This window comes from Equus asinus, chromosome 22 (genome assembly GCF_041296235.1).
Source record: "Equus asinus isolate D_3611 breed Donkey chromosome 22, EquAss-T2T_v2, whole genome shotgun sequence".
In the NCBI taxonomy this organism is placed as follows: domain Eukaryota; kingdom Metazoa; phylum Chordata; class Mammalia; order Perissodactyla; family Equidae; genus Equus; species Equus asinus.
The window spans coordinates 13,843,574-13,868,841 of record NC_091811.1 but is presented as its reverse complement, the minus strand read 5'-3'; the positions used below and the strand labels follow the sequence as shown (position 1 = coordinate 13,868,841).

Below are 25,268 nucleotides of genomic sequence, written 5' to 3'. Positions count from 1 at the left end.
AACTAGAAAAAGAACAAAGCCCAAAGTAAGTAGAATGAAGGAAATAACAAAAATCAGAGCAGAAATAAATGAAATAGAGACTAAAAAATAATAGAAAGGATCAATGGAACCAAGAGCTGGTTCTTTGAAAAGATAAACAAAACTGATAAACCATTAGCCAGACTCACTAAGAAAAAAAGAGAGAAGTCTCAAGTCAATAAAATCAGAAACAAAAGAGGAGAAATTACAATGGACATCACATAAATACAAAGGATTATAAGAGCATACTAATAAAAGCTATACACCAACAAATCAGATAACCTAGAGGAGATGGATAAATTCTTAGAATGACACAACCTCCCAAAACTGAATCAAGAAGAAATAGAGAATCTGAATAGACCAATCACCAGCAGAGAGATTGAAAGAGTAATCAAAAACCTCCCCAAAAAACAAAATTCCAGGGCCAGACAGCTTCTCTGGTGAATTCTACCCAAGATTCAAATAAGATTTAATACCTATCCTTTTCAAATTATTCTGAAAAATTGAAGAGGGTGGGACACTTTTTAACTCATGTCATGAGGCCATAATTACTCTGATAATAAAATCAGACAAGGACAACACAAAAAAAGAAAATTATAGGCCAATATCACTGATGAACATAGATGCAAAAATCCTCAACAAAATATTAGCAAATCAAATACAACAATACATTAAAAGTATCGTACACCAGGATTAAGTGGGATTCATCTGAGGGATACAGACATAGTTCAACATCCGAAAATCAATCAATGTGATATGCCACATCAACAAAACGAACAATGAAAATCACATGATCATCTCAAAAGATGCAGAGAAAGCATTTGACAAGATCTGAAACCCATTTATGAAAAAAACTCTCAATAAAATGGACATAGAAGGAAAGAACCTCAACCTAATAAAGGCCATAAATGACAAATCCACAGCCAACATCATACTCAATGGTGAAAAACTAAAGCCATCCCTCTAAGAACAGGAGCCAGACAAGCGTGCCCACTCTTACCACTCTTATTCAACATAGTGCTGGAAGTTTTAGCCAGAGCAATTAGGCGAGAAAAAAAAAAAAGGCTTCCGAGTTGGAAAAGAAGAAGTAAAACTGCCACTATTTACAGATGACATGATTCTATATATAGAAGACCTTAAAGAATCCACCAAAAATGATTAGAAATAATTAATGAATACAGTAAAGTTTCAGGGTACAAAATCAACATACAAAAGTCAGTTGCATTTTGGGGCCAACCCCATGGCCTAGTGGTTAAGTTCAGGAAGCTCCGCTTTGGCGGCCTGGGTTCAGTTCCCAGGCACAGAACCACACTACTCATTGGCAGCCATGTTGTGGCAGTGACCTACATACAAGATAGAGGAAGATTGGCATAGATGTTGGCTCAGGAACAGTCTTTCTCAAGAAAAAAGAAGAAGATTGGCAACAGATGTTAGCTTAGGACATATCTTCCTCAGCAAAAAAAAAAAAAAAAAAAGTCAGTTTCATTTCTATACACTAATAACAAACTAGAAGGAAAAGAAATCAAGAAAACAATCTCATTTACAATTGCAACAAAGAGAACAAAATACCTAGGAATAAATTTAACCAAGGAGGTGAAAGACTTACACAATAAAAAGCATAAGACATTATTGAAAGAAGTTGAAGAAGACATACAGAGATGCAAAGACATGCCATGCACATGGATTGGGAGAATAAACACAGTGAAAATGTCCATATTACCTAAAGCAATCTACAGATTCAATGCAATCCCAATCAGAATCCCAATGGCATTCTTCACAGAAATCAAACAAAGAACCCTAAAATTTATCAATTTTAACAACAAAAGACCCCATATAGCCAAAGCAATCCTGAGGAAAAAGAGCAAAGCTTGAGGCATTACACTCTCTGAATTCAAAATACTCTACAAAGCTGTAGTAATCAAAACAGCATGATACTGGCACAAAAACAGACACACCGATAAATGGAACAGAATTGAGAGCCTGGAATTAAAACCACACATCTATGGACAGTTAATCTTTGACAAAGGAGCCAAGAACATACAGTAGAGAAAGGAAAGTCTCTTCAATAAATGGTGTTGGGAAAACTGGACAGCCACATGCAAAAGAATGAAAGTGGACCATTATATTACAACATACATAAAAATTAACATAAAATGGACTAAAGACTAGAATGTAAGACCTGAAACCATAAAGCTCCTAGAAGAAAACATGCATATTTATGTTTTTTGACATCAGTCTTAGCAGTACTTTTTTGAATACTATGTCTCCTCGGGAAAGAGAACCAAAAGAAAAAATAAACAAATGGGACTATGTCTGACTGAAAAGCTTCTGCAAGGCCAAGGAAACTGTCAACAAAATGAGAAAACAACTCACCAACTACAAGAAAATATTTGCAAATCTTATCCAACAAGGGGTTAATTTCCAAAATACATAAAGAACTCATACATCTCAACAACAAAAAAATGAACAACCTGATCCAAAAATGGGCAGAGGATCTGAACAGTCATTTTTCCAAAGAAGATACAGATGGGCAACAGGCACATGAAAAGATGTCAACATTACTAATTATTAGGGAAATGCAAATCAAAATGGCAACAAGATATCACCTCACACCCATCAGAATGTCTATAATTAACAAAATAAGAAATAAGTACTGGAAAGGATGCAGAGAAAAGGGAACCCTCATACACTGCTGGTGGGAATGCAAATTGGTGTAACCACAGTGGAAAACAGTAGGAGATTTCTCAAAAAGTTAAAAATAGAAATACCACACGATCCAGCTAGTCCACTTCTGGGTATTTAACCAAGGAACATGAAATCATAAATTCAAAAAAAATGTATGCACCCCTGTGTTCATAGTAGCATTATTCACAATAGCCAAGACTTGCAAGCAGCCCAAGTGCCCATCAGTGGAAGAATGGATAAAGAAGATGTGGTGTATGTAAACATGGAATGCTACTCAGCCATAAAAAAGACAAAAGTGTGCCATTTGTGACAACATGGATGGACTTTGAAGGTATTATGGTAAGAAAAATGAGACAGACAGAGAAAGATAAATATCATATGATTTCACTCATATGTGGAAGATAAACAAACAAACCAGCACATAAATAAGGAGATCAGATTGGTGGTTACCAGAGAGGAAGGGGATGGGGGAAGGGCAAAAGGGCACATGTATGGTGACAGATTAAAACTAGACTATTGGTAATGGGCACGATGCAGTCTATACAGAAGCTGAAAGATAATAATGTACATCTGAAATTTACACAATATTATAAGCCAATATGACCTCAATAAAATAATTTAAAATAAATAAATAACATGAAATTAGCTGTTGGTTGGTTGTTTTTTATCAGATGGAAAAAGTTCCTTTCTATTACTACTTTGCTGAGAGTTTTAATCACGAACTGGTTTTGAATTTTGTCAAAGACTTTTTCTGCAGCTATTGAGATGATCGTATGATTTTTTTTTTTTTAGTCTGTTAACACGAATTACACTGATTGATTTTCTGATAAATCAATCTTGCATTTGGAGGGAAAAACTTCACTTGATCATGATGGTTTTTATATTGCCGAATTTGATTTGCTAAAATTTGTTAAAGGTTTTTGCATCTATGTTCATGAGAGATATTGGTCTGTAGTTTTCTTTCTTTGTCTGGTTTTAGTATTAGACTAAAGCTTGTCTCCATAAAATTAGCTGAGACGTGCTCCCTCAGCTTTGATTTTCTGGAAAGGTTTCTATAGAATTGATATTATTTCATTATTAAATGTTTGGTAGGATTCACTAGTGAAATCGTCTGGACCTAGAATTTTCTTCCTGGAAAAGTTTTTCATAATTTTTTTCCCTGATATTCCCCCCCCCCCCCCCTGAATCCCACTAGTACATAGTTGTATATTTTAGTTGTGGGTCCTTCTAGTTGCGGCATGTGGGATGCCACCTCAGTGTGGCCTGACAAGCAGTGCTAGGTCCACGTCCAGGATCCAAACTGGTGAAACCCTGGGCCACCAAAGCAGAGTGTGTGAACTTAACCACTCAGCCACGGGGTGGCCCCTCTGGAAAAGTTTTTAATTACAAATTCAAATCCTTTTAGAGATATGCAAATATTGCTTTCTCTATTAATTCTTGAGTGAGCTTTGGTAGGTTGCCTTCCAAGGAATCTTTTCATTTTAAGTTGTTGAATTCATTGGCATAAAATGGTTGGTAGTATTCCCTAATTATCCTTTTATTCATTCATTCATTCATTTATTTTTTAAAGATTGGCCCTGAGCTAACATCTATGGCCAATCTTTTCTTTTTCTTCTTCTCCCCAAAGTCCCCCAGTACTTAGTTGTATATTTTAGCTGTAGGTTCTTCTAGTTGTGGCATGTGGGATGCCACCTCAGCGTGGCTTGATTAGTGGTGGTGGGTCTGCTCCCAGGATCTGAACCAGTGAAACCCTGGGCCGCCGAAGCAGAGCTCGCGAACTTAAGCACTCGGCCCCAGGGCCAGACCCCCAATCATACTTTTAATGTCTATAGTATCTGTTGTAATGTCTCCTTTCACTCCTGATTTTGGTGATTTGTGTCTTCTCTTTTTTTCCTAATTAGCTAGACATTTGTCAGTTTTACTGATCTTTTCAAAGAAACAACTCATGGTTTTATTAATTATTATAATTATTTTTCCATTTTTTAATTTCATGGATTTCACGGTTATCTTTGTTATTTCCTTTCTTCTGCTTGCTTTAGGTTTAATTTACGTTTACTTTTCTAGTTTCTTATGCTAGAAGCTAAGACTTTGATTTAAAGCTTTCTTCTTTTCTATTATAAGCATTTAAAGCTATAATTTTCCTCCTAAGAACTGCTTTAGGTGTATTCTATAAATGTTTGACTATGTGTATTTTTAAAGTCATCTAAACGCTATTGAGTATAATATCTCATTCTGTTTCTTTTTTTGCTAAGAATCATGTTTTTAAGGCTGTTCCTAGTGATGTTTTTTGTGGGTTGAATTGTGTCCTCTAAAAAGACATGTTGAAGTCCTAACCCCACCTGTACCTGTGACGGTGACCTTGATTGGAAATTGGGTCTTTGCCAAGGTAATCAAACTAAGACGAGGTCCTACTCAATTAAAGGTGGGTCCTAATCCAATGTAATTGGTGTCCTTATAAGAAAAGAAAACAGAGACCCAGACACGGAGAGCAGACAGTCATGTGAAGACAGAGGCAGAGATTGGAGTTATGATGTCACAAGCCAAAAAACACTTAACACTACCAGAAGCTCAAAGAGGCAAAGAAAGATCCTCCCTTGTAGGCTTTGGAGAGAGAGTGGCTCTGCAGGTAACTTGACTTTGGACTTCTAGCATCCTGACTGTGAGAGAATAAATCTCTCTTGTTTTAAGCCACTCAGTTTAGGGTAACCTGTTACGGTGATTCTAGAAAATTAATACACTGTTATATCTAATCCATTGTGTCTACCTGCCACAAAATTTTCCATGGTGTAACATCCCCCACATTTCGCCTATCTACTTTCCTTTCCCCACCATGGGCATCCATGTTGCTTCCAACTCACCGTGACCATGAATAATACTATGGGGAACATATTCATACACTTCCCTGTATAAACCTATGTGAGAACTTCTTTGGAAAATACACACAGGACTGGAATTGTGTGGTCATAGACATGTGCTTCATTTGCCTGAGTAATGGCAGATTGTGCTCTGCAATAGCTGCAGTGCATGAGAGTTCCTATATTTTATATCCTGCCAACACTGGACATTATGGAGCTTTCTAATTTTTGGCAATCTAATAGATAGAAATATCTACCTTATTTTTGTTTTAAGTTACATTTCTGTTAATAGAGATTTTAAGCATTTCTTCCTGTGCAGGCTAAGTTTTTTGGTTTTCTATTCTTTAAATTGGCTGTTTATGTCATTCTTCTGTCAATATGGTCTTTTTCTATGTGGTCATTACCTTTTTCTTGTTGATTTACGTATATTATTTGAGATTCTAGACATTAATCTCTTGTCAGATTTTGACTTTGTGAATATCTTCTCTTTTTCTGTTAGCTGCCTATTGGCTTTGTCTATTGTGTCATTTCTTGAGCAGAAATTCTTAAATTTTATATAATGACATTCATAGATACTTTTCCTTATTGGTTTGTGCTTTTAAAACTGTATTTAAAAGTCCCTTTCTGGCTAGAGATCACAAAAATATTCTTTTACATCTTCTATTGAAATTCTAAGTTAAGAGCCAGCCTGATGGCCTAGTGGTTAAAGTTTGGTGCTCTCATTGCTTTGGCAGCCCAGGTCCCGTTCCTGAGTGTGGGACCACACCACTCATCTGTCAGTAGCCATGCTGTGGCAGCAGCTCACATAGAAGAAGTAGAATGACTAACAACTAAAATATACAACCATGCACTGAGGCTTTCGGCAGGATTAAAAAAAAAAGAGGAAGATTGGCAACAGATGTTAGCTCAGGCCGAATCTTTCCCAGCAAAAAAAAAAAAAGTGAAACCACAAGGCCACCTAAATTATTTGATTTATTTTTTTAAAAATTCTAAATTAAATCTTGATTGTAAGATTTTTCATACTTAGGTCTTTAATCTAGAATTTTCCCTTAAGTGTGTCATTGGTTAAGGATCCACAAGGAATGTGACTGATGCATTCTGTATTTGCAACTTCTTAATTCTCTGACCAATGAGGAAAAGGGGTTCTTTATCCTAGATACAATTTGAAAAATTATAGAGAAAGGTTGTCTGGCTTGGGTCACATGCTCATTATTATGGCTTGATTAGCAAGATGCATTACCAAGTGCTAGGCAGACAAAACAATAGTCCCTATTGACGTGATAAGATAAATACACCTATTAATCAGAATTTAAAAGTAAAAGTTCTTAAGGGTTTTGATGGGGGAACAACTTCACCCTATTGGGGGAACCAGATAATTCTTCATGACAGAAATGACATTTTTCAATAGACTAAAGTAATGTGTAAGGTTTAGATACATAAGAAACTACATGCGTAGTGACTTTTTTCCAATTATTTTATTGAAGTCATAATGGTTTATAACATTGCATAATTTCAGGTGTACATTATTATTTATCAGTTTCTGTATAGACTGCATTGTGCTCACCATGTGGTGACTTGTAAGTAGAGGGAAAAGTGTCAGTAGAAATGCAGGGATAGGAAATTAGGACTGTGTCCAAATTGGACAAGTTTTGTCTAATCCGGCTGAACCATAGGATATAAAAAGTTTAGTGTGCTCTGACACTCTGAAAATGTCCTTGTAGAAGACAGGGTGATTGCTTGCCCAATGGCTACTACCCCAACCCTTCCCCTTTACTGATAGAACCCTGACTTCAGACAGCAGCGCACTCTTCTTCAGAGAGTTAATCTCGATTGATCTGTCTGCTGTGGCAATCCAGTTCCCCTTTGCCTGTGACTCAGTGTCCCTGAACCCCTTCAGCAAGAGGCGGCCATGGGGCTCAGTTCTGTCCCACACGATGCAAGTGGACATCTCCTGACACTACAGCAACCACCTTGTGTCAAATGGGAAAGGACAAGAAAATTTCAGGTGCCTACCCAGAGTCTTGACATCGTTAGAACCAGATTTGGCTTCTTGGGCCCAGTCGCACAGGCTTCAGCGCTCAGAATGACTCTGCTCTTGGTTTAACACTTTGCTGTCTCTGTCCAGAAGTTATTGATAATTTTTAACAAGGGGCCTGGAATTCTCATTTTGCACTGGGCCTCACAAATTATGTAGCAAGTTCTGATTAGAGTGACAGTCAGATTCTGGAATCTCCTATTTCCAAACCTCTTGTTAACAATTAATATGCTTCTGAATGAGAACACTGTTGGTTGGGCTTTCCAGTACTTGTAGCTAAACACATTCTGATACAGTATTTAAACTTGAGGCAAGATTCACCTATAAAAGTGTTTCCTATAAAATCACTGGTTCTCACCTCAGAGAGATAAAGACTGAAACAGTAGAAAAGCACGAATTGTGGATTTAGGCAGCTCTATAACTTGAGCATTTTGCTTTAAGTCTCTGAACCACAGGCTCCTTTTTCTTAAAATGAGAATAAATAATATCTAGTAGTCGGAATTGCGGGAGGATTAAATGAGTTAATGTGTAAAGCACACAGCTTAAAATCTGATACTTAATAGGTGTTCAGTAATCTCTGCTGCATTCATTCTCAATTCCACACCTTGCAATAAGGCCACCTGGGAAAAGGAGAGAAGCATAAGAATTCCATGCAGACAAATGTCCTAATTTGGACAAACTATCTTCTGCTCTCAGTAAAAAAAAAAAAAAAAGAACAGCAAACAAATATTTCAGAGAGCAACAAATAAACAATGTTTAAGTTGAAGAATTAAAATAATCTGAAAAAGGAAATAAAATTTTTACTTATTAAGAATTACCATTTTGGTGTAGACATTGGCAAAAATGGGCATTACCCATATTCATTTTCTCTTTTGTTATAAACAATGTTTATTTGGAGAGGAAAACATCATTTATTTTGCTCATTTTGGGCAGTGCTCGGCAAGGCAGCTTCATCTCTGCTCCTGTGGCATCAGCGGGGGTGGCTCACCAGGGCTGCAGGATCTGCTTTTCAAGATGGCTCACTCACATGCCTGGCAAGCAAGTGCAGGCTCTCAGCTCCGATTTCAGCTGTGGATAGGGGCTGGGGGTCTCAGTTCCTCTCCATATGGGCTTTCGACAGACTGCTTGGGATTTTTCATGGCACGTGACTGGGCTCTAAGAGTGGGCATTTCAGAACAGCAGAAAGATGCATTGCCTTTTATGACCTAGCTTTAGAAGTCACATAACATCCACCCTAGCCATAAGCACACCTAGCTTCAAGGGGAGAAAACATAACCTCACCTCTCAGTGGGAGAGTGGCAAAGTCACAGTGTAAGAATATGTGAAATGGAAGACACCGTGACAGGCATTTTTGGAAAATAACGTCTACCACAGAATACTAATGATTTGGGCCAGGACATGACGTGGTTGCTAAGCCTATTATGTACTTCACATTTAATGCAGGCCGAATTGGAAGGGTGGTGTAGAATGGACGTGGTGATTCAGAGGTCCTTTTATTGTACATAAAATGGAAGTGGGCGGGGTGCTTCAGTAATAGGATAGAGTCTGGCTTCGGGAGATTGGGTGGCATTTCCCTCAGGCATCACTATGTTAGTATTAGTACGTCGGCCGGGTTCCAAATCTAGTAATAACATTCTGTTTCTTTGATTTGCCTGCGATCCCCAGGGGAGAGAGTATTCTTTTTGTTTCCTGTCCTTCTCTATTGTGTGATGGCAGCTGTACCGCTTATCAAGTCATTGCCACTCTACTCACCAGGGAAAGATGCATTTAGGCATGTGATTTAATACTTTCACAGAGAAATCCTGAAGAAATAAAAATAACATTAACATTATGGTTTATTCAACAGTCTAAGTGTCTAATATGCATTATTTCATTTAATTTTCAAAACTACTCAAAACTTTTCAGGTAAGGAAAGTGCATTTTAGGGAAGTGAGGTAGTTGGCAAAGTTCGGGAGTTAACAGAGTAGGAACTCAAACCCAATCTGATTCCAGTGCCTCTTTACTGTGCTGCCCTATTATATTTAAATATATAATTTTATTCATTTAATGCATTTATTAGGCTCTATGATAACTTAGTATTGTTCTGGGTACTAAGACCACACCTGTGAAAAAAGCAGACAAAGTGTACACTGTCATGGAACTTACTTCTAGTGGGGAAAGAACAATGATAACACATCAAGGTAATGTTATGATGACAGTAAATGAGGGTGAAGTCTGATGATGACTTTATGAGTAACAAGAAGGAGGCAGATGTGGCTAATTTGGGGGAAGAGCAATTCTGGCTCTGGGAACAGCAAACACAAAGGTAAGGGAGTGGGAAGGAGTTTGGGGAATGGGCCAAAGGGAGATCAGTACAAGGCGTGGGAAGGGAGGGCATAGAGGTCAGATTATGTCAGCTTTACAAGTGAAGATTTGGGGTTTTATTCTAAGTGTTATGAGAAGCCCTTTAGAGAATCTAAGCACATAAATGATCCGACCTGGGTGAAAACATCATTCCAGTTGTCGTGTGGCAAATGCTTTGTTGGGAACGAGTGGAGATGCAGGGGGATTGGTTTGGTGAAGTTGGAGAAAAGATAACAGATCTGGGAAATGAGAATCTTAGGACTTGACCATAGTTTGGGTAATGGAGATAAAATAAGAAAGGAATCGAGGATAATACCTGGTTCTTGGCTTGAAGAACTGAGTAGTTAGTGGTACGATGTACTGAAATGGGGAAGACAGAGGAAGGAGCAGGTTCAAGAGGAAGTCGAGAGTTCTATTTTGAATGTGTTGATATCTTGTTTGTTAGACATCCAGATGCAAACATCAACTTAATATGGGGATCAGGAGTCAATCAGGAAACTATTGAAATAATCCAGGCAACAACCAATGGTGGGTCGGGTCAGTGTGGCAATGATAGGGGTGATGAAAGGGGTTGGATTTTGGACATAATCTGAAGGTAGACCTAACAGGATTTATTAACTAATTGAATGTGAAGTGTAAGAGAGAGGAATTAAGGAGGACTCCAACATTTGGTCTGAATGACTGGAAGGATGGACTTGCCATCTACTGAGATGGGGAAGATGTGGGAGGAGCAGATTTGGGATAGAAATCAGAAGTTTATTTTTGAGCATGTCAGATTTCAGATGCCTTTCAGACAGCTGTAGCAGCAAATTGGTGCCTCACCCACACCCTTTGACTGTAGCTCATCAGGACGCTTACCTCCAACTGCCAGCACCTCCATTTCTTGGCTAGGGGCTTTCTCAAACTAACAATCTTGAAAAACAAAAACATAACACGACACACAGAGGGGTGGTTTCCTCTCTAATAAGAGAAAAGCACAGGAGGGGAAATTCTCTGTGTTTCCTTGCCCCTGCTTTCAGCCTTTGAACACCTTTGTTTGAGAGTGCGATGCTTGGTGGTGTTTCAACTATCAGGGAAAGTCCAGGTATTCTCTACTTGCAGTGAAAGCATTCCTGCCTGATTCACTGCTCAGAACAATAGTAGCAACCTTGTCAGGTACTTACTACATACTAAGTAAGTGCTTACTGGTCTAAGTATTTACATATATTTTCTCATTTAATCCTTATAATAACTTTACGAGGTAGTTACTATTATTGTCTCCATTTTAGATAAGGAAATTGAGGCATGAAGTGAAACCATTAATGCAAAACTAGGAAGTCTGATTCCAGAGTCTTTGCTTATAACTACTCTGCTATACTGCCTTTCAATATTTGTGGTTATGTAATTTGACATAAAACTACAACTATAAATCTTACTGTGGCAAATTCTTTTTCACCTACACAATGTGGACATTTATCAGGTATAAAAAACTTCAAATACAGAGGGTAAATTTAGATAATATTGTGTATGGCTAAACAGTGACCAAAAACCATTCTCATATTCCTCCCTGCAATTTTGGATTTAAAATGCTTTAGGAGATACTTAAACCAAGTTTATTTATCTTCCTATTATGCAAATAAAATAGGTAATAAAGGAGGATCCCAAATTATTATACCAACCAATACATCTCCTTCACCTACAAGCCTCAAACCAGAAGTGACCAGCAGTGGATGATGTCAAACAGAATTCGGGGAATAGGAGAAAAGCACATGGCAACATAATGTTGACCTCACTTTCCCCACCAGCTCCTAATGCATCCCCTGCTCCTGTTTATAACAGAAATTCGCTAAAGAATTGCTATTACTCACAACTTATATTTCCACCCACTCCATTGTCTCTTGAACCAATAAATCAAACTTTTGACTTGACATCTGAATAAACTGTTCTTGTCAAGGTGCCTAATGAGGTTTACATTACTAAATCCAATGTCAATTTTTAATTCTCATCTTATTGATTTCTCGGCAACATATGACATAGTACTCAATCTCTGCTTCTGGTTCTTTCTCAGTTTGCTCGTCTCAACATTGGAAGTTTCAGTGCTTGGACTCCATCCCATCCACACCTTTGGTGTTCTCATCGTGGCTCATAGTTTTACACGCTGCAGCAGATTCAGATGAATACCATGCAGTGAGTGACCTCAGGTAATGCTGTGTGGAACAGAAAGATTGTGCAGCTGAGACAGGTTCACATTTCTGATCCACAAAACTGTGAGTTACAAAAAAAAAAAAAAGGTTTTCAGCCACTAAATTTTAGTGTGATCTCTCTTGCTGCAGCAGATAACTATAAGAAATACCATATCTTTGCTGATGACTCACAAATTTCCTGAACCTCTCCTCTGAATTCCAGATTTGTATCTAACCACATATCTGACATTTCCACATGGACAAGTCTTATTTTGGCCTCTACCAGAAGCAGACTCCAAGACAAAGACTCAGGTGCAAGTAGCTTATTTGAGAGGTGATCCGAGGAAACAGCAGTAGAGTAGTGGGGAAGTGAGACAGGGAAAGAAAGCAGACAGTAAAGGGTGTGTTATCAAGTCAGTTACCACTGAAGAAAACTGCCTTATACTGTTGGGGAACTCAGGGAATTAGTGTAAAACATGTACCTCAGAGTTACCCCACTCAGAGGGCAAGAGAACTGAAATATTTGTATGCTAACTTTTTTTTTTTTTTTTTTTGCTGAGGGGGATTCTCCCTGAGCTAACATCTGTGCCAATCTTCCTCTATTTTGTCTGTGGGTTGCTGCCACAGCATGGCCGCTGATGACAGGTGTTAAGTCCACACCTGGGAAGCGAACCCCAGCTGCCAAAGTAGAGCACACTGAACTTAACCACTAGGCCACGGGGCTGTCCCCTTTCTATGCTAACTTTTATCAGTCATTGGTTGAGGGCTGCTCCTGGGGAACTAATTCCCCACAGCCTGCCTTAGGCAGAGGTTTAGGAAAAAAGCCCTCAGACAAAGAAGTGAAAAACCTGGGAGTGAGACATCAGCTGAAGCACATTGAAGTTGGACAGTTGAGGGAATATGGTCAGGACACTGACAACATTTCCAAGGACATTAACTTTTTAAACAATTCCAGGCCAGTTGTTTTGTAGAATGTCCCACAAACTGGCTACTGGGAGATGATTCTCATGGTCTCACGTTCCTTCATGTCTTGTCAGCAGAAGTACTAACAGTCCTTTTGTTCTGGATTATCTTTTCAAAGATAACTGGGTAGTGAACAGCCTTGGAAGCTAGAGAGAATCTCTCTCATCAGGACAGATTTGTTTATTATTAAACAGTATAATAAAGGTAATGTCTCTCTCGAAGGCAAAAGTGAAGCATGTTTGCTTGCTGCCCATTATGAAAAAATTGGGGGCGCTCCCTAAACCTGGGATTCCTGTCTTGTAACTCAACCCACAGTAGGTGCAGGCATCACCTGGCTCTTGTATCATCTTTTGGGAACTGGGTCTTTGGAAACTGGTGTACGAAAACAATGATACTTTGGTTGTGCTATAGCTATGAGCGATAAACTGTCCTCAGTCTCTCACTCACCCAGGATTCTTGTATCTTCTGCCGTCACGAAACTGTGGCAGGCTAATTTGTTACCTTGCAAGTAGGGTAAAACCTCAGACACTTCATAGTTCTCTTTTTCTTTTTTTCCCCAAACTTATCACATAATTACGCCTTTGCAAATCATTTTGTTGTGCACATTTTATATACTTATGTAACCAGATACATTCATCTTCTGATAATACTACACATCTTTCTATGTAAGTCTTTCAGTATTTTTTTTAGTTCATAATAGTTTACATCAATGTGAAATTTCAGTTGTACATTATTTCTTCACTGTCACCATGTAAGTGCTCCCCTTCACCCCCTGTGCCCACTCCCCACTCCTCTTTCCCTGGTAACCACTGAACTGTTTTCTTTGTCCATGTGTTTGTTCATATTCCACATTTGAGTGAAATCATCTGGTGTTTGTCTTTCTCAGTCTGGCTTATTTTGCTTAGCATAATTACCTCCAGGTCCTTCCATGTTGTTCCAAATGGGATGAATTTGTCTTTTTTTATGGCTGAGTAGTATTCCATTGTATATATGTACCACATCTTCTTTATCCAATCATCGGTTGATGGGCCCTTGGGTTGCTTCCATGTCTTGACTATTGTGAATAGTGCTGCAGTGAACATAGAGGTGCATATGTTACTTTGGATTGTTGATTTCAAGTTGTCTGGGTAGATACCCAGAGGTGGGATGGCTGGGTCATAAGGTACTTCTATTTTTAGATTTTTGGGAAATCTCCATACTGTTTTCCATAGTGGCTGCACCAGTTTCCATTCCCACCAGCAGTGTGTGAGGGTTCCCTTTTCTCCACACCCTCTCCAACATTTGTTATTTTTAATCTTAGAGATTACAGCCATTTTAACAGGCATAAGGTGGCATCTTAGTGTGGTTTTGATTTGCATTTCCCTGATGTTTGGTGATGTTGAACATCTTTTCCTGCGCTTATTGGCCATCTGTGTATCTTCTTTGGAGAAATGTCTGTTCACATCCTCTGCCCATTGTTTGATTGGGCTGTTTGTTTTGTTTGTTGTACAGTTGTGTGAGTTCCTTATATGTTCTGGAGATTAACCCCTTGTCGGATATATGATTTGAAAATATTTTCTCCCAGTTGGTGGGTAGTCTCTTTGTTTGAGTCTAGTTTCTTTTGTCTTGCAGAAGCTATTTAGTCTGACAAAGTCCCACTTGTTTATTTTTTCTTATGTTTCCCTTGTCTGAGAAGACATGGTATTCAAAAATATCCTTTTAAGTTTGATGTCAAAGAGTGTACTGCCTTTATTATCTTCTAGGAATTTTATGGTTTTAGGACTTATCTTCAAGTCTTTCATCCATTTTGAGTTTATTTTTCTGTATGGCATGAGATAATGGTTTACTTTCATTCTTTTGCATGTGGCTGTCCAGATTTCCCACCACCATTTATGGAAGAGACTATCTTTTCTCCACTGTATGTTCTTGGCACATTTGTTGAAGATTAGCTGTCCGTAGATGTGTGGTTTTATTTCTGGACTTTCAGTTCTGTTCCATTGATCTGTGTGCCTGTTTTTGTACCAGTGCCATGCTGTTTTGATGACTATGGCTTTGTAGTACATTTCGAAATAGGGATTGTGATGCCTCCAGCTTTGTTTTTTTTCCCCTCAGTATTTCTTTGGCAATTCGGGGTCTTTGGTTGCTCCATATGAATTTTAGGATTCTTTGTTCTATTTCCATGAAGAATGTCATTGGGACTATGATTGGGATTGCATTGAACCTGTAGATTGCTTTGGGTAGTATGGACATTTTAACTATGTTTATTCTTCCAATCCATGTCCATGAAATCTCTTTCCATCTCTTTATGTCATTATCTATTTCTTTCAGTAATGTCTTATACTTTTCATTGCATAAGTCCTTCACCTCCTTGGTTAAATTTATTCCTAGGTACTTTACTCTTTTAGCTGTGATTATAAATGGCATTGCATTCTTGAGTTCTCTTTCTGCAAGTTCGTTATTAGAGTATAAAATGAAACTGGATTTTTGTACCCTGCAAATTTACTGTAGTTGTTAATTATTTCTAATAGTTTTCTGATGGATTCTTTAGGGTTTTCTATATATAAAATAAGGTCATCTGCAACCAGCGAGAGTTTCACTTCTTCATTCCCTATTTGGATTCCTTTTATTCCTTTCTCTTGCCTAATTGCTCTGGCCAAGACGTCCAGTACTATGTTGAATAAGAGTGGTAATAGTTGGCGTCCTTGTCTTGTTCCTGTTCTCAGAGGGATGGTGTTCAGTTTTTCCCCATTGAGTATGATGTTGGCTGTGGGTTTGTTATGTATGGCCTTCATTATGTTGAGGTAATTTCCTTCTATCCCCGTTGGGTTAAGAGTTTTTATCACAAATGGCTGTTGGATCTTGTCAAATGCTTTCTCTGTGTCTATTGAGATCATCATGTGGTTTTCATTCCTCAATTTGTTGATGAGATGTATCACATTGATTGATTTGTGGATGTTGAACCATCCCTGTGTCCCTGGTATAAATCCCACTTCATCATGATGTATGATCCTTTTGACGTATTGCTGTATTTGGGTTGCCAATATTTTGTTGAGGATTTTTGCATCTATGTTCATCAGTGATATTGGCCTGTAGTTTTCCTTTTTTGTGTTGTCCTTGTCAGGCTTTGGTATCAGAGTGATGCTGGCCTTATAAAATGTGTTAGGAAGTGTTCCATCTTCCCTAATTTTTTGGAATAGCTTGAGAAGGATAGGTATTAAATCCTCTCTGAAAGTTTGGTAGAATTCCCCAGGGAAGCCGTCTGGGCCCGGGTTTTTATTCCTTGGGATGCTTTTGATTACTGTTTCAATCTCTTTCCTTGTGATTGGTCTATTCAGATTATCTGTTTCTTCTTGACTCAGCTTAGGGAGGTTGTAAAAGTCTAACAATTTATCCATTTCCTCTAGAATATCCATTTTGTTGGCATATAGTTTTTCATAGTATTCTCTTATAATCCATAGTATTTCTGTGGTATCCATTCTTATTTCTCTTCTTTCATTTCTAACTTTGTTTATCTGAGCTTCCTCTCTTTTTTTCTAAGTCTGGCTATGGGTTTGTCAATTTTATTTATCTTCTCAAAGAACCAGATCTTTGTTTCATTGATCCTTTCTACTGCCTTTTTTGTTTCAATAGCATTTATTTCTGCTCTGATTTTTCTTATTTCTCTCCTGCTGAGTTTGGCTTTGTTTATTCTTCTTTTTCTAATTCAGTTAGGTGTAATTTGAGGTTACTTATTTGGGATTTTTCCTGTTTGTTAAGGTGTGCCTGTATTGCAATGAATTTCTCTCTTAATACAGCTTTTGCTGCATCCCATATGAGTTGGTATGGTGTGTTTTCATTTTCCTTTGTCTCCAGATATTTTTTTATTTCTCCTTTAATTTCTTCAATGATTCATTGGTTGTTCAATAGCATGTTGATTAGTCTCCACATCTTTGTCCCTTTCTCAGCTTTTTTCTTGTAATTAATTTCTAGCTTTATAGCATTGTGATTGGAAATGATGCTTGTTGTTATTTCAATTTTTTTTTTTATGAAGATTAGCCCTGAGCTAACTGCTGCCAATCCTCCTTTTTTCACTAAGGAAGACTAGCCCTGAGCTAACATCCACGCCCATCTTCCTCTACTTTATATGTGGGACGCCTACCACAGCATGGTGTGCCAAGTGGCGCCATGTCTGCACCCGGGATCTGAACTGATGAACCCTGGGCTGCCGAAGCAGAATGTGCACACTTAACTACTGTGCCACCAGGCCAGCCCCCCAATTTCCTTAAATTTATTGAGGCTTGCCTTGTTTCCCAATATGTGCTTTATCCTTGAGAATGTCCCATGCACACTTGAGGAGAATGTGTATTCTGCTGTTTTTGGGTGAGTGTTCTCTATATGTCTATTAAGTCCAACTGGTTTAGCTTTTCATTTAATTCCACATTTCCTTGTTGATTTTCTGCCTGGATGATCTATCCATTGATGTGAGTGGAGTGTTGAGGTCTCCTACTATTATTGTGTTGCTATTAATATCTTCTTTTAGCTTTGCTATTAGGTGCTTTATGAACCTTGGTGTTCCTGTATTGGGTGCATAGATGTTTATGTGTTATTTCTTCTTGATGGAGTATCTCTTTGATCATTATATACTGCCCCCTTTGACTCTCTTTACCTGTCTTGTCTTGAAGTCTCATTTGTCTGCTTGCTTTTGTTTGCCATTAGCTTAGAGTATTGTCTTCCATCCCTTCGCTCTGAGCCTGTTATCATCGTTGGACCTGAGATGTGCTTCCTGGAGGCAGCGTATTGTTGGGTCTTGTTCTTTAATCTATCTTGCCACTCTTTGTCTTTTTATTGGAGAATTCAATACATTTACGTTTGGGGTGATTATCTGTATGTGAGGGCTTGATGCTGCCATTTTGTCACTTGTTTTCCAGTTCTCCTGCATTTCCTTCATTTCTTGTCCTGTATGCTTTGGTCTACCCATTGAATTATGTGGTTTTTTATGATGTGTTTCTTTGTTTTCTTCTTATTTATTATTCATATCTCTGTTCTTTTTCGTTTAGTGGTTACCATGAGGTTTGTATTCAGAATCTCATGTATGAGATAGTCCATTTTTCTGATGGCCTCTTATTTCCTTAGTCTAAACTGATTCAGTCTCGTTCCTCCTCCCCTCTTAAGTTGTTTTTCTCACATCTTATCCCATCTTGTGTTGTGAGTTTGTGACAACAAATTAAAATGACAAGATTATCTTGTTGTCTTTGTTTTTGGTGTTTTCCTTCCCTTTATGTTTAATGCTATTCTTGAGTATTTGCTATCCTATTCTGATTCTGTCTACCTATTTATCTCCTTATTCCATGCTTTGTGATCCCTTTCTCCATGTGTGTTTTTTTTTTTTTTTTCAGGTATGAGGGACTTCTTGAGGATTTCTTGTGGCAGGGGGTGTCTTGTGGCTACGAGGTCCCTGAGCTTTTGTTTGTCTGGGGAAATTTTTATTTCTCCATCATATCTGAAGAATATTTTTGCTGGATAGAGTATCCTTGACTGAAAATTTTTGTCTTTTTGAATACGTTATTCCATTCTGTCCTAGTCTGTAAGGTTTCGACAGAGAAATCTGCTGAAAGTCTGCTAGGAGGTCCTTTGCAGGTTATTTTCTTCTGCCTTGCTGCCCTGAGTATTCTTTCTTTGCCATTCATTTTTGCAAGTTTTACTACTATATGCCCTGCAGTAGGTCTTTTTGCATTGACATATCTAGGACATATGGAAGCCTCTTCCACACGGATTTCCATCTCTTTCCCTAGGTGTGGGAAGTTCTCTGCTATTATTTCTTTGAACAAGCTTTCTGCTCATTCTCCTTCTCTTCTCCTTCTTGAGCACCTATAATTCTTATGTTGCATTTCCTCATTGAGTTGGATATTTCTTGGAGACTTCCTTCACTTCTTTTTAGTCTTAGTTCTCTCTCCTCTGTCTGGAGCATTTCAACACGTCTATCTTTGATTATGCTGATAGACTCCTCTATGATGTCCACTCAGGCATTCCTTGAATCAGTGTTTTGTTTTACCTCTTCCATTGTTTCTTTCATCTCTAATATTTCTTTCTTTTTTTTTTTTTTAAAGATTTTATTTTTTCTTTTTCTTTCCAAAGCCCTTTGGTATATAGTTGTGTATTCTTAGTTGTGAGTCCTTCTAGTTGTGGCATGTGGGATGCTGCCTCAGCGTGACTTGATGAGTGGTGCTCTGTCTGCCAGGATTCAAACTGGCAAACCCTGGGCTGGCAAAGTGGAGCATGCAATCTTAACCACTTGGCCATGGGGCCAGCCCCCTCATCTCTAATATTTCTGATTGATTCTTCTTTATAGTTTCAACCTCTTTTGTGAAGTAGCTCCTGAACTCGTTGAATTGTTTCTCTACATTCTCTTTTACCTCATTGAGTTTTTTTGATGACAGCTATTTTGAATTCATTGTCATTTAGATTACATATTTCTGTGTCTTCAGGACTGAATTCTGGGTACTTGTCATTTTCTCTCTGGTCTGGAGATTTGATATGTTTCATATTGCTGCAAGGGGTGGCTCTGTTTTTATGCATCCTGGTATTATTTGGTTGCAGTTACCCCTATCACCACTGGGTGGAGGTCAAGAGCCATGTATTCTGAGCTTTCTGCCTTCAGCTGAGATCCCCAGCTGTGGGGCCACAGTGGTTGGGCGTGGGGGACAGGCACTTTCTGCTGTGTGCTCTGGGGGTTTTCTCACTCTTCTCTTGCTATCTGCTCTCCTGGGGTGTTGGCTTGATGAAGTCACCCCCCAGGAAAGCTCTCACCCTGGTAGAGGGCTTCCCTCTAGGCTGCAAGGGCCCTCAGGGATTCTTGATGTTCCCATGAATGAAGGACCCCTGCCTGTTTCCTTCCCTCTTGGAGGCCTCCCACTGTCCTGGACCACACTCTTTAGGGGATGGAGTGAAGATTTCTCTTATCCCATTCCACCTCCTCCGAGGGGAGCTCCAGCCTCTCTGCCCTCCGTCGTGTGGCTGCGTGTGTCTCTCCAATGTTATTTGTGTTATGTTTGGATGTCCTCTGTTGGAGTATGGATTTTTTTTGTTGTATGTTGGAGGGGGAAGATTACTGGTAAAGTTCACTCTGCCATGATGCTGACTCATAGTTCTTTTTTTTTTTTCTCTCCCCAAAGCTCCAGGACACGGTTGTATATCCTAGTGGTAAGTCCTTCTAGTTCTTCTATGTGAGTCGCTGCCACTGCATGGCAACTGACAGACAAGTGGTGTGGTTCTGTGCCTGGGAATTGAACCTGGGCTGCCCAGGTGGAGTGTGCTGAACTTAACCACTAGGCCACTGGGGCTGGCTCAGACCCTTCATAGTTCTTTACAATGGCTTTGATTGATTGTTTCCTCATGATTATATTCAAGTTAAACAATTTTTGCTCAAGAATGCTAAGTAGATGATATTGTGTCCTTCCATTGCATCCCATGTGAAGGCATATAATGTCAGTTTCTTCCATTATTAGAGATGCTAAGTTTAATCACTTAGTTAAGGTGATGTCTGCCAGATCTCTCCAGTCAAAATATTTTTTCACTTTTGCAGTTGTTTATTCAGTTCATTCACATAGTCTCAGAACATCACCCTACAGATTACATATTAATTATTTCTCCCAGACCTGGAGTCTGTCATTTCTCCTAGGAGCTATGTTTGTTGTTATTGTTTGTTTTTTTTAGAGGGGAATAGTGTTTAGAAAGCAAGATCTAGATATGCTCATTGCTATTGGAATTTATTTGCTTTTAGACCCTTTCACTGGACAGAACTAGTGGAAAAGTCATGAGTTCACACTGATGCCTTTATTCCAAATCCAGCACCACAGGGTTCATCTTCATCTTCTCCCACTCCATATTTGAATTTCCTATCTTCCATAATAACATCAATATATTTATTTGTTTGCTGTCTCCTACAATAAAAACAAAATAGTTCCAGAATTACTATTCCATTGATTTCACCAATGACAAATCTAAGGAACTTTCAAAATTTCTTTGTAGTTATTAGACTTTATACCACTAAAGATGTACAGTCAGAATACTATGTTCAAAAGTGACTTGAATGAAATTTTTGTCAGTATGGCTTTGTATCAATCTGATATAATTAGGTTCATTTGTTTCATCATTTTCGAATTTGCTTCTTAAAAATATATAAACCACTTATGTGATTAAAAATGTTAAACTTTACAACAAGGAATGTTCAGAGAACTCTCATTCGTATCTCTATCCATTCCACCCTCCTTCTAAAGATAACTGTTGTGGACTGAATTGTAGTTCCCCCAAAGTTCATGTGTTGAAGTCCTAGCTGCTTACGTAACTGTATTTGGAGACAGGGCTTTTACAGAGGTAATTAAGGTTAAATGACGTCATAAGGGTGAGGCCCTAATCAGGTAAGACCAGTGTCCTTATAAGAAGAGGAAGAGACTCCAGTGCTCTCTCTCTCCTCCTGTGACATGCACAGAGAAAAGGCCATGTGAGGATGCAGCAAGAAGGCATCTGTTGACAAGCCAGGAAGAGATGCCTCACCAGAAACCAAATTTCATGGCACCTTGATCCTGAACTTCTAAGCTCCAGAACTGTGAGAAAATAAATTTCTGTAGTTTAAGCCACCTGGGCTGTGGTATTTTATGGCATCCTTAGCAGATGAATACAGTAACTATTAATTAGTATAGGATTTATCCTTCCTGTGTTTCTTTTTGAGAAAATAAGCAAACATTTCCTTTTTTCTTACATAAAAGGTAGCATACTATATACTCTTTTGTGCTTAACAATATAGCCTATAAATTACTCTTTATCAGTCTATAGAAATATTTCTTACTCTTTTTGACAACTGCATTTCTTTATCATACATATTTACCACAGTTTATCCAACTCTTGTTTCCAGTATTTTACTACCACAAGCAATGCCTGAATGAATAACCTTATGTACATGTTGTTTGATGTTTTAATCACTTTGTGGAGGTGCCTGTTTAGGGTAAATCCCTTGAAAAGAGATAGCAGAGTCAAAGGGTACATGTGTATGTAGTTTTGTTAGATAATGCCTAATAACTTTTTTCTTTTTTTTTGCAAGGAAGATTGTCCCTGAGCTAACATCTGTTGCCAATCTTCCTCTTTGCTTGTGGAAGATTGTTGCTGAGTTAACATCTGTGCTAATCTTCCTCTCTTTCATGTGGGATGCTGCCACAGCATGGCTTGACAAGCGGTGCTAGGTTCACACCTGGGATCCGAAACTGTGAACCCTGGGAGGGGCACGTGAACTTAACCACTACACCACCGGGCTGGCCCCTAGGAAGTTTTCTTACAGGTAAGGGCATGTCTTTTTCCTTCCCTTTTTTCTTCCCTCCCTCTGCTCCAAGAGAAGAGTACTTTCTCACACTGTCATATTGGACTTGACCATTGTGACTTGCTCTGGTTAATGAAATGTGAGCACACAGGACACATGACACATCTGAGCAGAAGCTTCAAATGAGTTTCAGTGGTTTAGCCTCTTGTGTGCTTGCCTTCCATCATAGGAAAATATAACCCAGGTGACTACTGCTCCTTTGCTCTGGGTCCTTGCATTGGAGACACGTGGAACTGACTTGAATTTGACTTGCATCTGGAGTATAGCCACAGCAGCTGACTGCCCCTCCCTCCAGCTGTCAATTTCCAGCTAAGTGAGAAGTAAATATTTGTTGTCTATAAGCCACTGAGTCTTTGAGGTCACTTCTTTTATTTTCTTGCAAGCCAGCAATTTATTAAAAATTATGGTTTTTTGTAATTTATTCATGATTTAGTTTCCACTGTTCAGCTATTATGAATAATGCTGCTGTAACATTCTTATATAAATTTTTGTGTTTTCGTGTGGACATATGTTTTAAATTCTCTTGGGTATATACCTAGGAGTGGAATTGCTGGGTATTACTGTAACTCTACGTTTAACTTTTCAAGGAATTGCCAGACTGTTTTTCAAAGTGGCTATACCATTTTACAATCCCATCAGGGGTGTGTGAGGTCTCTGATTTCTCTACAACCTTACTAACAGTTGTTATTATATGTCTTTCTTATTACAGCCATCCTAGCGGATGTGAAAGAGTATCTCATTGCGGTCTTGATTTGCATTTCCCTAATGACTAACGATGTTGAACACCTTTTCATATGCTTTTTGGCTATTTGTATATCTTCTTTGAAGAAATATCTATTCAAGTCCTGGACCCATTTTTTAATGGGGTTGTCTTTTTAATTGTTGAGTATTGAGTTATTTATATATTCTGGATATAATATCAGACATGTGGTTTAAAAAATTTTTTCCCATTCTTTGTATGGTCTTTTCACTTCCCTGACAGTGTCTGAATTAGTCTACTAGGGCTCTCATAACAAAATACCACATATTGGATATGACCTCATTTAACCACCTCTTTAAAGGCCGTGTCTCCAAATACAGTCACATTGTGGGTTATGGCTTCCACATACAAATTTTGGGAGAACACAGTTCAGTATAAAACACTCTGCCCTCTGGATACCCAAAATTCATGTCCTTCTCATATGCAAAATACATTAACCCCCATCCCAAAGCCTGAGATCATTCCAGCATCAAGTCTAAGTCCAAAGTTTCACCTAAATATCATCTAAATCAGGTATGGCTGAAACTTGAGATATGATTCATCCTGAGGCAAAATTCCTCTCCAGCTGTGAGCCTGTGAAACCAGACAAGTTGCGTGCTTCCAAAATACAGTGGTGAGACAGGCATGGATAGACACTCCCATTCCTTCTAAAAGGGAGAAATCAGAAAGAGGAAAGGAGGATGGGTCCAAGGCAAGTCCAAAACCTAGCAAGGCAAATTCCATTAGATTTCAAGGCTCAAGAATAATCCTTTTTGGCTTGATGCTCTGCTCTCCGGGCTCACGGGGGTGGCAGCATCATCCCATTGGGCCTGGGTGGTGGCTCCACTCCCTCAGCTCTGGGCAGCAGCTTTGTTCCTGAGGCACTGATTGGTAGCAGTCTGGCCCACTGAAACCAAGGAGACAGGCTTGCCCCCCAGACCTGTACCCTCTGGTCCATGGTGAGAGTGGCAGCTTTGCTGATCTCTGAATCGTTTTTGGTGTCATTTTCCCCTTTTCTTGAAGTATAATGTGAATTGGCAGCCAGATAGCTCTACTGTCCTGTCCTGTAGAACCCTGGAAGTCAAACAGTTTTTCTTTATTTTATTGTCTCTGTCCTCTTTAGCCCAAGCTGGCAGTTTCTGCTGGTATGATCCCATCTCTATCCCTGGCTACTTCTGAGATGGCTGATTAAATCCATGAGTTGCAGCCATTATTTCTTTATTAAATATTTTTTAGCACACCCTTGGTGTGCTCTTTAGAACATACTTTTTCCTTTTCTGTAATATGGATGGTAATTGGATTCTGCACCCCATTCAAACATGTGGGGAGGGAGGTGGGTTTCCCCACATCATCAAGGAGTAATTCTCCAGACACAAGCTGGATGTTTTACAATTTAACTCAATTCTGACACTGTCTACCCGGAGATACCATCAGATCCCACAGACTAAGGGCTCAGTCCTACAGACGGCCATACCCTCCCTCTTTCAGACACCAGTTGAAAGCCCAAGTTGTTATCTGTTCTTCTGAACAACAGGCTACACACTGGAGGTTCTAACAACTCCCTCAAACTCAGGATGCCAATTGTAAGGCCAGGTTGTTACCTATATGTCTGACTGGCTGGCTATAAATCAGAGGTTCCCATGACCCCCTCCTTGGGTCCGAATAATTTGCTAGAGCACCTCACAAGACTCAGAGAAAAATTTTACTAACTGGGTTACTGGTTTATTATAAAAGGATATATAACTCAGGAACAGCCAGGTGGAAGAGACACATAGGGCAAATTATGGGGAAAGGGTATGGAGCTTCCATGCCCCTTCCAGGGACACCGCTGTCCCCACAACTCCACCTGTTCACCAACCCAGAAGTTCTCCAAAGCCCATCCTTTTGGGTTTTATGGAAGTTTCATTACACAGTTGTGATTGAATAAATCATTGGCCATTGGCAATTAATTCAACCTCCAGCCCCTCTCCCCTCACTGGAGGTCAGGGGGTGGGACTGAAAGTTCCAACCATCTAGTCATAGTTGGTTCCCCTGGCAACCAGCCCCCCTTCTTAGGTGCTTTCCAAAAGTCACCTCATTAACATAAACCCAGTTGTAGTGAAAAGGGGGTTGTTATGAATAACAAGACACCCATTTCAAC

At 39.0% G+C, this 25,268-nt stretch overlaps 1 long non-coding RNA gene across 1 annotated transcript; it reads left to right on the top strand.

Moving 5' to 3' along the window:
• The first annotated feature begins 21,374 nt into the window (after window positions 1-21,374).
• Window positions 21,375-22,725, top strand: LOC139041506 (uncharacterized). Its single transcript, XR_011496786.1, has 3 exons — window positions 21,375-21,624; window positions 22,233-22,350; window positions 22,559-22,725. It is a non-coding gene; the product is annotated as an uncharacterized lncRNA (long non-coding RNA).
• Window positions 22,726-25,268: the final 2,543 nt, after the last annotated feature.